This window comes from Hesperophylax consimilis, chromosome 21 (assembly GCF_061612785.1).
Source record: "Hesperophylax consimilis isolate HC1 chromosome 21, BYU_Hcon_1.0, whole genome shotgun sequence".
In the NCBI taxonomy this organism is placed as follows: domain Eukaryota; kingdom Metazoa; phylum Arthropoda; class Insecta; order Trichoptera; family Limnephilidae; genus Hesperophylax; species Hesperophylax consimilis.
The window spans coordinates 12,502,449-12,516,852 of NC_142856.1; positions in this window are offsets into that span (position 1 = coordinate 12,502,449).

A 14,404-nucleotide genomic window follows, 5' to 3' on the forward strand; every position below is an offset into this window, starting at 1 on the left:
AACTTCATTGAATAGATAATACACACAAGAATTGACTTCCATGTAGATTTGAATGAAAACTTGTGACGACACTGACTTAGTACCATTTTGCTGTAACCCATTTGTAGCACGCCTTCTGTCTCTCTTACACTGCCTGATATCGCATAGTATTAGTCTATTCGATCAAAACAAAATGTTAATTATGATGATGATATGAATTTATGTACAGGGTTTTCCAATAAGAGGTGTTATTTTGATATTCAATCGTAAAAGATCAATGGTTTCGTTGCTTATGTGGCACGTAGCGACATTTCTTGTTGAAAGAAAACGTTGTTTAGATCAATACCATCCAATTCTGGCCATATAAAATCATTAATCATCTCTCAATAGCGCAATCCATTTACCGTAACTGTTGCTCCAGCCTCATTTTCAAAAAGTTAGGTCCAATGACTCCGCCGGACCATAAACCGCACCAAACAGTCACGTTGAGGATAAAAAGGCTTTTCAACAATAATTTTTGGGTTTTCCGAGCCCCAGATGCGACAATTTTGCTTGTTGACGAAGCCACCGAGGTGGAAATGGGCCTCATCACTCAAGATGATTTGCACTTGATTCACTCAAGTGAATTTTAATAATTTAAATGCGTTGTTGAAGCGTGTATCGTTCCATTTTTATTAATGGCGAAGTTTGTACTTGTCAAATGTCAAAAAATGAGAGCTTCTAAAGTAACATCTACCGAAATTAGTCCAGTCAAGTTAAACATGAAAAGGGGGTTGTGCTTGCAAAAGGTCCAGTCATTCTGATTTTTTTATATGTTGTTAGGACCTAAACCAGTATTAAAAAAAAATTTTTGCAACTTCGAAAGTGCTGTACGAGCGGCGGTGGACCTAAAAAACCAGGAAATTTTCGGATTTTTTTCAGTTTTTGCTCAATATCTCAGTAAAGGAAGGGTCTGACCGGTATAATTGTCAAACATAGTTTTAAAGTAGACTAAATTTTTCTATAACTTGAGACCAAATCAAGCCATACACAGTAAGGCGGAATGAAATTTTTTTTTTGAGAATTTCGAAATCGACATAGTTGGGAAAGATGCTCCATATATTAACAATTACAACAAAAATAATAAAAAAAATATATTCACAATACCTGGACATCGCCAAAGCTTTATATTTTATCATTTTCACGATTTTACCTAAGTATTTATAGCTCGTGTACGCGAAATAAAACACACATAAAATTTGTATTTTATCATTTATTTTACAGATAATACATTCTTTGATTGTTAGAATGAAACAAATAGTGGAAATAAAAAATGTACATATATTCTTTACCGCATTGAAAAACTTGAAAATTACAAAAGTTACTATGAACGGTACTGCATTTTGGTGTTAAAAATAGGCATAAGGTGTCGTGACTCTAACCTTGTTTTTATTAATCCATCTCGCCTCAAGGGTCCACAAACAACCGCTGAGGCTTCTGTTACAATTTTCACACATCTCTCTGTAGCTTGAGTGTGGCAAGGAAAATTCTTTATCATTGGTAGTATGACATCCTCAATTATCGTGTGATCGGTAATGGCTTGTAAAATTGTCTCGTCACTTACAAATTTGGTTAGTGGTGTCTCGGTTATATTTTCCCACTTTATAACATCAATATAATCATCTGCTGAAAAATCAAAAACAGGCACTTTGAAGGTACGAATAAAGTCTGATTGCATTTTCATTTGCCGAGCTTTCAATATTCTTCTCAACGCCAACTCTCTTACGTATTTTCGGTTGTCGTTTAACATTGCTAACAATATATTTTCGTGATGCCCAAAAAAGCCATTACGCTGGATTACTGGATCAATAATATCTTTTAAATCACTGGGCAAATACCGTGAAAGCACTATTGTTTCGTGTAAATGCCTTGCACCAAAAAGACATAATGGTTTGGTCTTAATGTTGAACCACATAGGTGCGTAAACTGTTAATACAAATGTCGTTAAAGTTACCATATTTTTTATGGTTTTAGGGTAAAAATGTCAAGTCGAAGAATCCAATTCGCTGTAGTTTAGCCACCTGGATTGTACAATTTTACCGGGATTTGTTTTTGATAAATTTTCATTGCAGAATCCGGAGTCAATAGTTTTACACATTTTCAATAGATACAGCTGATCTGTACTTAAATCCTGTGTATTTGTCATACTTGGTAATGAACATTGAATGATTTTAAATTTCACGACAGGAAGTTGTTCACACTTATTTAAAGGTTTACCAATAATTCCAGTGAAATTTTGCGGTCCAGTCGTGGTTCCGTCGATGTTCTCAAAGAGATGTCGCAAAATGAGTTCATTTGCTTGTAATTGACAGACAGTCCACTGTAAAGGCCGTTTGAGATGTGATTCAAGGCGCCGAATAACACCTCCTTTGTACCCCCGTATTAACTGCAGTTCCGTCGCATCCAATTGCAACATTTTTTTCCAAAGCAATATCTTTCGAAGACAGTAATGAAATAATTCCATTACTTTTTGATTCAGATTTTCCGGTTTTTAATGAAATTTGTCCCATGCACCCACTACCTGGTTCTTTTACTAAACTAACGTGTTCTTCAGTTATTATTTTTCGCCGGTTGTCCTCCATGCTTAAAGTTTTGTCCTTCCGTCCATCGAAGTATAAACCAAATTGATTGGAATCGATTACTAACGGCTTACTAGTAAGGGCAGTTCTTTTCTTCATTCGAGCTCGACGAATTTTACTCCTATCCACAACGCGAGATGTATCGTTCTGTGAAATTAAACCAACATCTTCTAATACAGCGAAAACAATTGCAGCTCCTGCTCGATCTGAAATACAATATCTGTCTAGTGTTCTGGCCACAACAGGGAAATCTTTCACCTCATGGTGAGAATAATTTGGTTGTGCTTCACTTTGAATTATTTCTTGAGGGATTGAAGACGAAGCACATTTTTTTGAGAGTCTAAAGTTTAAACTACAAGAAGGAATAGCGTCAGTACCCCGATCTACTAGATAATGTCTAGCGGATCGGAAACTTTGCCAAGATGATACGCGATACACTTCACTCTGTTTGATACGCGTTTGGAATAGAAGGATTCGTTGCTGTGTGGGAATAGTTTAACTGTTCCTACAGTCCTACTTTATAATTATATTATAAAATAATAATGTAATTATATCATAGGTAATAAATAAACACTCAATTTTTTTTTACATAATTATAAGCATTTCTAAGAATCGGGAGAACATTATTGGTGTTTTCAGTGTTTTTATCAAAAATTCAAAGTGGTGGCGATGTCGTAATTATAAATAAATATTTTTTTATATTTTTTATTTAAGATAAGTACATAACGAAGCATCAATCCCGCGTATGTCGAATTCTATATTACGAAAAAAAAAATTCTCCATACTAGACCGCTCCACCTTAATACACAGCCATTAGTTTTCAAAATACAGTTCTTCAAAAATAGGCAATTTTTTCCAAAAAGTAAAATTTTTTCGAAGTGGTCACTTATTTTGTAAAATAATTTCTAAAATACGCATCCCACGTCAAATATTATTTGAAATAAAGTTGTTGTAAATTTAATTAGCTTTCATTTGAAATTAGATTAATATCTGTAGACTTAACGGTTCTCTCAAAAATGGCAGATAACCAAAAACAGTCAAAAGTGGGTTTTGGGTGAAATGCAAATAAACTGTTCTCGCGTCTTTTTATGGTTTTATTGTGCTGTGAAGTAAATCCATTAATCATCGTGGGTTTATCCTAGGGTTATAATATAATTACGACTATTTCAAATTTCAAGAACCCATTAGTACCTATACCCATGGGTACCCATATGTTTTTTTAATACTGGTTTAGGTCTTAACAACATATAAAAAAAATCAGAATGACTGGACCTTTTGCAAGCACGGATGTACATCTTGACTGGACTAAATAGCGGGCTATTCAAAATAACAACTCTTATTGGAAAACCCTGTATTCGAAATTTGAGGCAAATAATTGTCAGACTTTTGGATCACGAAAGACGTATTTTATACATCGCATTTATTTGTTCTTCTTTATTATATGGGGACTGCAATCTGTAAGGTCGAAGGGCAGAGAATGGGTTAAGACGAGACAATACCCTAAAATAAAGCGTAAAGCAGCTGCGCGACCTTGATGTATTGGAGATACCTGTTGTATATATATACAAGTTGCCCTATGAAAACTCTAAAATAAAGTGGAATTCTTAACCACATAAGTAATGCAGCCATGTAAAAATAATATTCGGCTCGCGGCCCGGCGTAAAGACGGACCCATGGTCGACTTTGCCTAAGCAGGCATAGAAAATCGATCTTTCCGTTGGGTTTATTTTAATTATTTCTAAAGAACGAATCACTAAAATCTAAATTTTTTGTAGATAGATCCTCCGGAAAGTTACTAACTCGTCGTTTAAAAAAATAAAATCTGATAATTACCGCTAATTTTATGGTTGAAAAACGTTTTATAAAATTTTCGAACACGTTTACACAAAATATTTTGATGGTATCGTCCTGTTATTATTAATCTTGAATATCAATAACTTACAGTCGAGCATACCCCTAATATTTACACTATGATGGGGTTTCACAGACCCCCAGACGGTGGTGCGTAGGATGTGGTTGGATGGAGTATGAGTTTATATCTTTTCTAGGAATGAACAATGTTTTGTTTTGTGAAATCTAAATCTAATATTTGTGAAGCACGGTATCCATAATTGAGTTATGCTGTTTGAATGGTACTTACAAACAAACATGTTAAGTAAAAAAATTGCCACGGCGGAGAATAGAACAGTGATCCACAGCTTGGAAGGCTGATCTATAGTAATAATAATATTTGGATGATTTATAAAGCGCCGTTTTTGAGCAAAATCACTTCAAGGGCGCTGTAAACATATATAATACATTTCTACAATGATCTATGTTATTACTAACTATATATGGACATAATATGCAGTATAATACTTACCTGGTAGGTCACTTGAGATTAACACTTAATTAAAATTAACTTATTGTTTTTTAGCGAAATTTAGATACATGATTCAGGACATAATTGGATATAACTGGACTTTCTCCCAGGAATGGTATATTTAATTTAAGGGTACAGCTTAAAAAGGTAAGTTTTTAGTTTAGACCTGAATTCTGTTGGACTTGTTATGGATCTTAGTTCCGGAGGAAGTTTATTCCAAGCCTTCGGCCCAGATACTCCGAAAGCACGATCACAAAACTTAGTATTTGGCTTGCGCTTAGGTTCCATCAGTCTGCCTACAGCTACTAATGTTGGTGATCTAAGAGTTGACTACCTCAGACCAGTGTTTTCCGGGACGCATAGTTCAGAGATGTAGCGTGGGGCCATTTAATTGATGGATTTAAAAACCATCCAACCTTGTTTGTACTGGATTCTTTCAAGTAACTTAAGCCAGTGAAGGTAACAAATGTGTTTTGAAATGTGCGAATATTTAGGTTATGAGCCGTGCTGCTGCATTAAACACGGATTGAATTTTGTCAATTTGATGTTTTGGAAGATTGGCCAGATCTGTTATCTCAATCGTGATGTGAGACTATGTAAAATTAGTTTTGTTACCTCTGTCGGTTTCGACAGACTTGAGTTGTCTTAGTTGAAAAAAACGGCGCTTAAGGTCCCATTTATTTGACGTTTAAACGAGAAGTCCGAATCTAAATTGACTGTTGTTTTTTTTAAATATCTCAACCGCAAATAAAAATAGGTGAATCATCGATAAAATGTTGACGTTTGTTTGTAGCCGCCCAGAGAAAATTAGTCTTAGATGGATTCGCCTTCAGCTTGTTTGAAAAGATTTTATAGATATTTATGAATATTTATCGACATTAAATGAATATGTATCGATATTTCTGATATAAACGAATATTAAATGGTTAATTATAAATAACCATTAACCATCATTGCACCCCTTTTCTATATTTTATTTTTACTTTTTAAGACACATGTGTTCATTTTTTATTCAAAAGTAGTATGTTACAGTAAAATTGTAATCCGTTCATATCACTTGGGATTTTCTGTGTCGAGGTGTGAAACTTTACAATTATAGTAAATAATTTTAAAAAAACATGTAAATTTGATATATTATTGATAATATAAATCCCCAAAATTAGTACAATGTTAAAATGAACCGTGTTTAAATTTTTTGATTTGATTTGAAATAATATTAAATTTACAATATCGCTAATTTATTTAAAAAGTATACTATAAAATCAATTATCAAAAAATCATTTACCCCTGCAGAAACATATCCTTGGAGAGTTTAATATAATTTTATCTAAATAACGGTGTTCAACTTATAAAATGGACCGTTTTTTCTTCCAGAAATAATCTTTCGGTTGGCTAGAGGAATTGACAGCGCCATTTCCTTCGTGAACGATCACACCTTTATCATGTTTGATGTAAATTTGCTGTTACCTGAATTTGCCCTAATCAACCCTCAGTCTTCTGTTATTCTCCCATTCTCTTGAGACCTTCTCTATCAGCTAACCTTTCATTTTTTGGTTGATTTCTGTATTTCAACTGCTTTGAATGATGCCACGATTATATTACTTGGAAATTTGTTGGCTTAAATAAGATATTAATGTAGATATATAAAACTAATAAAACACATTTATTTTTCGGAAGAACTTTATTGAGTAAAACCTCAAATTGTAATATTTAAATATTGAAGACAATATTAGTGATTTCTAAACGAAAATCTGAAACAGAAAAATCAGAAAAGGAAACGGTCACATCTGGGACTCGAACCCAGGACCCTTGTCTTTCCGTGACAGTGCTCTACCAACTGAGCTAATGAGACCCTATTCCCCTCGGTCACTTTTAACTGTATCATACTTCGAATAAGAACCACTAACATTGTCTTCATTTTTTCACCGCACATTTTTATTGGCAACTATCTTTAAATATTACAATTTGAGGTTTTACTCAATAAAGTTCTTCCGAAAAATAAATAAAATAATAAAACACATTTCATTGTGTTGTCTAAAAAATAGTCCAATTTCTTGCTAATCGATTTAAAAGATCCGAATCTTTTTTCCCTAATTTAAAATATGTTTTACTATCTTGAAAACCTACGCCTTTAAAAATGTAAATTGCCTGGTAACCGTAATTGTCCAATAATTTATCCTTGCAGACATAACGAATATACTCCCATGGATAATCCTGAATAATTCCTAAATGCGTCGTAAGAGATTATTTATAGAAAGACCTATATTATAAGTCGTGACTATTTTATTTCTGAGTATTTTATTCAGTTGTTAACTATAATCATAACACAACATTACAGCATTTTTCAGACAAAAAATATTCATATTTTTATTGGATATTTATTGTTATCATAATAATGGTTGTTTACAAAAATAACCAAATCATAACATTATTATAGTGCTGCTTCCCCTCTAACGATATGCTGTTTCTTCCAACCAAAAGATAAACATTATCTGTTAGTTTCCCTCTTCAACCCTAAGAATACTCCGCTAGATTACAATAATTCCCCCTTCTAATTCTAGCGGCCATATTTTTCGTTTGTCATATTTACGATATCGGCCTGAATTGCCCCAAATAAACCCTAAACAAGACGTAGATTTAGCAAGAATTTGTGTTACAAATTTGTGCCGAAGTATTTGTCAGCCTCTGGCTATTGACTGTATCTTTATTCGGCCATAAAATCTGTATAAAATGTAAATCTCGCTCTATTTACTTTATCGCATCCTCAATGGCAATTTCTCGAACGACACAGCTGTTAAGCCGGGATTTCCAAAACAGTCTGTTCCAACAATGTCCTTTATTAATCAGAAAAAAACTAAAGCTTTGTGCGTAGCGTTATATTTAAGTTAAACGAACCTGCTTTATCCCATTTACTCATTTAGTTCCTACTTTCAAAGGCTTTATTTTTACAAATACTGTTTTTTTCTTTTTTTATGAATATTAATTGGAAAATATTAAAGATCTATATTAACTTATGTAAGCGACGTTGGAAACTGAAAATATTAGCTTGGGCCTATGTTTGGTCTTGAAATGAGAATATGCTTGGTTCCTGGATGAATGTCATTTATCCAGCTCCTACCTTTCCGTAACCATCGCCTTACTGAAAAACCATTTGAATTATGTAACGTGACATTTAAAATAGTGCAAATTTTAATTTGAGGTTTGGAACTATCTTGGATGCAAGTTTTTGATCTTTTTCGTGTTTATAATCTCGTTGAAAAGTAAAAAGAATGAAAGTGCATTATATCGTTTTATATACTTATTTGTTTTTTTATGGCGATAATTTCCTCGAAATATCGCGGAAAAACTCACTATATTGTGATTGTGTTGTGTGCTCTTTTGCAGAGATACAGATTGGTAATCACTTATTCCTCCCTTCCATACCTTGTTCATTAATAAACACATACCCAATTCCAGGAAACACCAATTCATATGATGTTCATCTGAAACTATAATTCGTAAGCAGTTTCGGATGCAACAACCTAATTAGAGAGCAAATCTTTTTAACTGCTTTAGCTCACAAATGTTGTGCATTGTAGTTTAAATGAAAAGATGTTTTATATTGGTTGGTCGAACAAAGTACTAGCGAATTAAACATTTTTGAAATTAACTTTTAACCATCTAGAAACTTTTCCATTAAAAAATATTATTTGCATAATGATAAGGTATTTTTTTTCAATTTTGTGCGTTTTAATATTCATTGTTTTACTATTATTTTTTAATAATAACAGAAAATTACAATTACAGCCTGACGTTCCTTACAATACTAAGAAGGTAACAGTTTAGACTAATTTTCCATACCAAAATACCCTTTTAATGATTAATTCGTACTTCAAAGTAACTTGGTACATAACATTCATTTTATTTATTTTTATTCCATTTTCGATGCATTCAACCTTGAGAGTATTCTAAATATCAGTTAGAGACTTTTAATTATTGCACTTATGGAAGACCACCACTCAGAATTGAAACGTTAATTGAAATGTTTTTAAACGTGCTTAGTAGATAGTAATGACTAAGGAATTTCCGACCTTCCTTTTCCCCTTACCTTCCCCTTCTCTCTCCCTTCAGTTTCTCGACACACCCCAATTAGAGATGCCAGTCTCACTGGCTCCGGACAATTGTTTGGATTTGTGCGGTATTTACATGAAAAAGCTTCCACTCTACCATTCCCTATGAAGATAAAACCTCACAATTATTTGCGTAACGTTCTTGAGTGCCAGATACTCTCATTATCGCCCTGGTGTTAGACGACGATTCATTACTGAAACGTTACTTGAAATGGCTATAGCCTTGTTTGGTGACAACTTCTAAATAAACAGGTACTTAACCATCTTCCTCTTTCCCATAATATATATTCCCTCCTCTCCCCAGTACCTTCGGCCTCACAATATTCCCCAATCGGGAATAACCATAATCTCACTAGCTCCAGACGGTTGGGAGCAGTTGGACTCTTGTGCAGTATCACATAAAAAACAATAATTAAATAAGACTAATTTACTAAGAAAGTGTAAGCAATTGTTTCTGAAACACCGTGTCTTTTTAAAAAGTATCGAATCAATGCGGATCGTCGTTATTTTTTATTGTCAAATTATGGGAGCAGATAGAATATCTATTCTTCATTTAATAGAGATATCGAAATTTACACCACGTGGGATTTGCCAGCACCATTGTTTCGGTTTTATTGACTCCTTCATTTTAGGATGCCATTTGAGCGACCGCACTTTTACTAGTAATTTGGCTTGACACGTAAACGTTACATTTTATTGTTGTAATATTATTTCTAGCGACCCTAATATTGGAATCGTGCTAATATAATGCGAATCTTTGCGGCGTGGTGGATTGGATTTATTATTTTTTTTTTATTTTCACTCAATTTAGCGTGACAATATATTATATTTTATTTTAAATTCAATTTTTTTTTTCCATCGTAATGTGTGTTAGATTGGTGGAAAAATTATAATAATTATTTGTTTTGTTATGTATAGTTTATAATTTATAAGTATGTACACATATAAATACACAGATATTAAAATATACTTATCTAATAATCGTTCCATTGTAACAAGAGATCGCAAGTCGTATTATTCTTCGGTCTACATCATAAATCTTAGGGTTAGGTTAGGTTAGGTTAGGTGAGGTTAGGTTAGGTTAGTGTAGTATTCCTACATAAAAAAATCGTTAGAACGTCGTCAATGAAAAATCTTCCTTCTCACACATCTTGCATGAAAAATTGAAAAAGACAATAACAGTTAATAAATAATTAAAGATAATATAACAATGAAGTCACGCACAATCTCTCCCTGGAGTTACTACAGCTCAATAATAACATTTATAAATGCTGTTTGAATCAACGAACGTAGATAAAAAAATTAAATGCATTTAAATTGCCAACATTTTTGCAAAATGAAAACGAGTCATTTTTAATTATTCAGATATTCAAAAGCTTCAGGATTTATCCAAAAATCATCCCCTTCTCTTTGAATTAACCTTTCGTACTGTTCGACACGAAATTTTAATGTAAAAAAGGACAAAGGCTCAAAAATTTCCTGAAAACAATCTAGCAGACAAAAGACATTATGTATTTTTCATCAAAATTAGCCACGCGGAAACTGCATATCCACGAAAAAGTCTTCATAAATTTTGAAGTCGACCACCGAGGCCGTAACATCCACTCTCATTACACGGCTACCGGCTACCCTTTAATAAATAAAAAATACGGTTTTCATTATTTTTCCACCCTGTTAACACATTTTATTTAAAGCGTCTTCATCATTTTCAGCGGCTAAGGGCTGCTCTATTTTATGGCTGGGCTGCTCGTACGCTTTATAGATACCTATTTAGGGTATACTTGTGTTGGTTCTGCCGTGACAGGGATGATAGGCTATCTAATATATTTCATATCATTTTGTTGTATAGTTTACAGGGATATTTAAGAGCCAGACGAGTATAACGGTGCACGTTGATTTTTAAATTAAAAAATTATTCTACCAAAGTTGCATAATAATGCGTGCTAAAATATTTTGTTCGAAATCAAGTTTTGCAGGAGAGATGTGAATATTTTTTTATATTGAATTTGTAGAAAACCACATGGAGTGACATATGACAGAGATGTCAGTTATCCAATAAATGGTTCCCGGGGCGGAATTACCCAAGCCCGCGTACCAAATATTGCGTTCTAAATAATGTAGGTATATGTTTATATTAAAAAAATTTACGAACATTCCCTTGGTCATTATCATGTTTACTGCCTACTTACGTACTACAAATATTATTTTTTGGTGTTTTTGTACTACACGGCAAAGACACGGATAAATAAGTTGACCCGGAGATCAGAAACATAGAGTAGGTGTAAAATAATACATACGGTGTGCGTTGTACGTTATACTATTCTACTACGTTACCTGACGCCGGGCTTAGAGCATTATCTGAGTGATGCATGGGGCTGTTAGGGAATCTCTTCTTTCTTCTGGGCTCCTGGAATGAAAAATAGTACTGCCTTTTCGGAAGCTGTGTTGCCTTATCCAAGATAACATGTTTTCTTGCTTCTATTATGTCTTTAAGTACCTTTGTTGGATAGATTTTGTGAAAATGATTGAATTATTTTTATAAATAGGCAAAGTTTGCAATACGCTGTTGTTTATTTATAGCACAATACACAAATTTCGATGACCCCGTTTTTATGGATTAAAATTTAAGACTGCAAAATTTTAAGGTAGGTTAGTGAAAATTATCTTACAAATTTATTAATATTAACGTTTATTTGGCGGATGTTAGTGGAAATCAACATTTTTACAGTACATATTTTGTTTTCTCTTGTGCATATACATTCATTGTAATTTAGCAAAAAAATGCAGGCCACATAATATGTTAAAGCCCTCTGGGCACTTAAAATAAAGATAATGTAAATAAATTATTATAGACAACAGAGCCACGTCGGTTTTTTTCTAACACGCCAAATAATTCAATATGTACTTGTACTTCAATCAAAATGTACTGCTTATTATATCAGAAGGTGCGGGTTCAATTCCCGTCGGCGGAATTTATTTTTACTCGGGAGATATTTTAAATTTGTATTGATATTACAGGCGACTAATTATTGCTTTTAATAATTTATTATCCTTTGTGCTATGCATTAAAACCTTGTCTTATAAAACATTAGTTTATCATTAAAAATAAAGTGTTTTGGATACTTCATGAGAACACAACTAGCTAAAATCTACGTCGCATGGGTAGGCAGATAAGATTTAAATCTTTGACTAAATAAATGCTTCATTTTTAATTTGGGGGACGGGTTTGGGTACCGCCGCCCCAGGAACCGTTTATTGAATAATTAACACCTCTGACATTGGTCACCCCAAGTCCACTACGTTTGGTGACTAAGCAGGGGTGCCCGGGTTCATAAGGTGAGGTACCAGCTGCGTGGCGTGCCAGATCGGGACAGGTTTGTTTGGGGAGACCAATTGACAACTCCAACTCTCCGCAGCGGGGGGATAGATTCATAATTGACGGCCGGCATAGTCCAGTGGAAACGCATTGGACTGCCATTCCGAAGGTCGCGGGTTCGAACCCGGCGTGCGCAAATAAATTTTATTTGATTAATTTGTGTTATTTCACAATTAATTAATTAAAATAATATATAGTATATTTGCGGCACGTTCCAGAGTGGAAGATACTACCAGTATCGCCCTGGTGTAAGACCACCATTCAGAATTGAAACATTGCTCCAAATGGCTTTAGCCGTGTTTAGTGACTAGATCTGAATAGCCAGGTACTTCCCCACCTTCCTCTTTCCCTTCCCCACTTACCTTCAGCCTCACAACATCCCCCAATCGGGGATGCCATAGTCTCACTGGCTCCAGACGGGAGCAGTTGGGACTCTTGTGAGGTATTCACTGTAAAAAAAAAAAATAATAAATAACCCGTCGCTCTTGGACCCACTAATCCCTAGATTCCTACCCACCCCTCATACTTTTTTTCTATTCAGAACGTCCTCTCCTTCCTTTCCTTATTTATTTATTTTTTCATATTCTCCATAAAACGGTTATACACCAATATATCATGGAGAAGATTACAAATTAAAAAGTGTACAGAGGCAGTTTTACTATTTTGTGACATGTGTTAAAAGATAGGTACTGAATTGTCTGTAGGTGACATTGAAAATGTCGATGGCTAATGCACAATCGTTAAGCAGTTGAGTCGCTCTGTTTATTGGCGCGTTCTGATAGGCAAAAGTCCTCGCTTTCGGAGCATATAAGAGTGCATGGGATCTCCCTCGAGTATAATTGTTAGGGGCATAAAAGTTAACCACTTTCAACATGGGCGGATTGTGTATTGTACCAGAGATTAACTTAAAAAAATGTTTGCCTAAAAATATTTTTCTGCGGGCTTCTAATGTATTGAAATCGAGCATTCCTGTTAAGAACAAGGATGGATACAGGAATGGATAGTATGTATATTCTCTCATATACAGGTAACGCATAAACCTTTTTTGTACTTTTTCTATTTCTAAGATAAGGTTTTGTTCAGAAGGGGCCCAAATAATGGAGCTGTATTCCAGGATGCTGAGGACAAGTGCTTCATATGTTCTCCGTATTGCAATTCCATTAGTAAATGATCTCGCATTGCGAAGAACAAATCCAAGCATTTTGTTGGCGCGGGAGACAATGTCAGATATGTGGGATTTGAAAGAGAGATATGCTTGGAAGATCACCCCAAGGTCACGAATCTCGTTTTTGCGTGTTAATATATTTTTATTATTTTATAAGATGACAAAGGCCCTGTGATATATTATTTCTCTCAGGGCTTCATGTGTGACGCTAATGTAAAAAATACTACGTATCATACGTATTCTTCTCTTGACCCGAGAATGATGACATGACCCGAATCGTGTTTTAGTTCAAATAATCTCGCCAATTCTTCCTCGGGCATCGACGACTTCTTTTTATCATCAATAAAATTAATTATTAAATGCTTCAATTATTTTAAATTTACCAATTTACCATTATTTTTTATTATAATTAAAAAATAAATATATATTTAATCAACAGGCAGTAATTGTTAAACACAAAACTAGCATTTATTAAATTATTTGGCGGTTAAACAAGCTGACGTAGCACGGTGGCTTAGTGCAACTTACCTGCAATCGTATGGATTAATTCAATTTGTATTTGTGTTTCAGGCTAGTAATTTATCCTTAAAATAATATTCGACAATGATAGACAATCTCACCAACATATAGTGATTTGTTTTTGGGGTATTATGCCGTATTGCGCTACCTTCTTCTTTATCCAACGTTTCGGGCAGCATTGCAGTTTCCAAAACGTTGGCCAAAGTAGCGTCGAGGTAGCGCAACACGGCATAATACCCCAAAAACAAATCACTTTAATAATTTTGGCCATGAAAA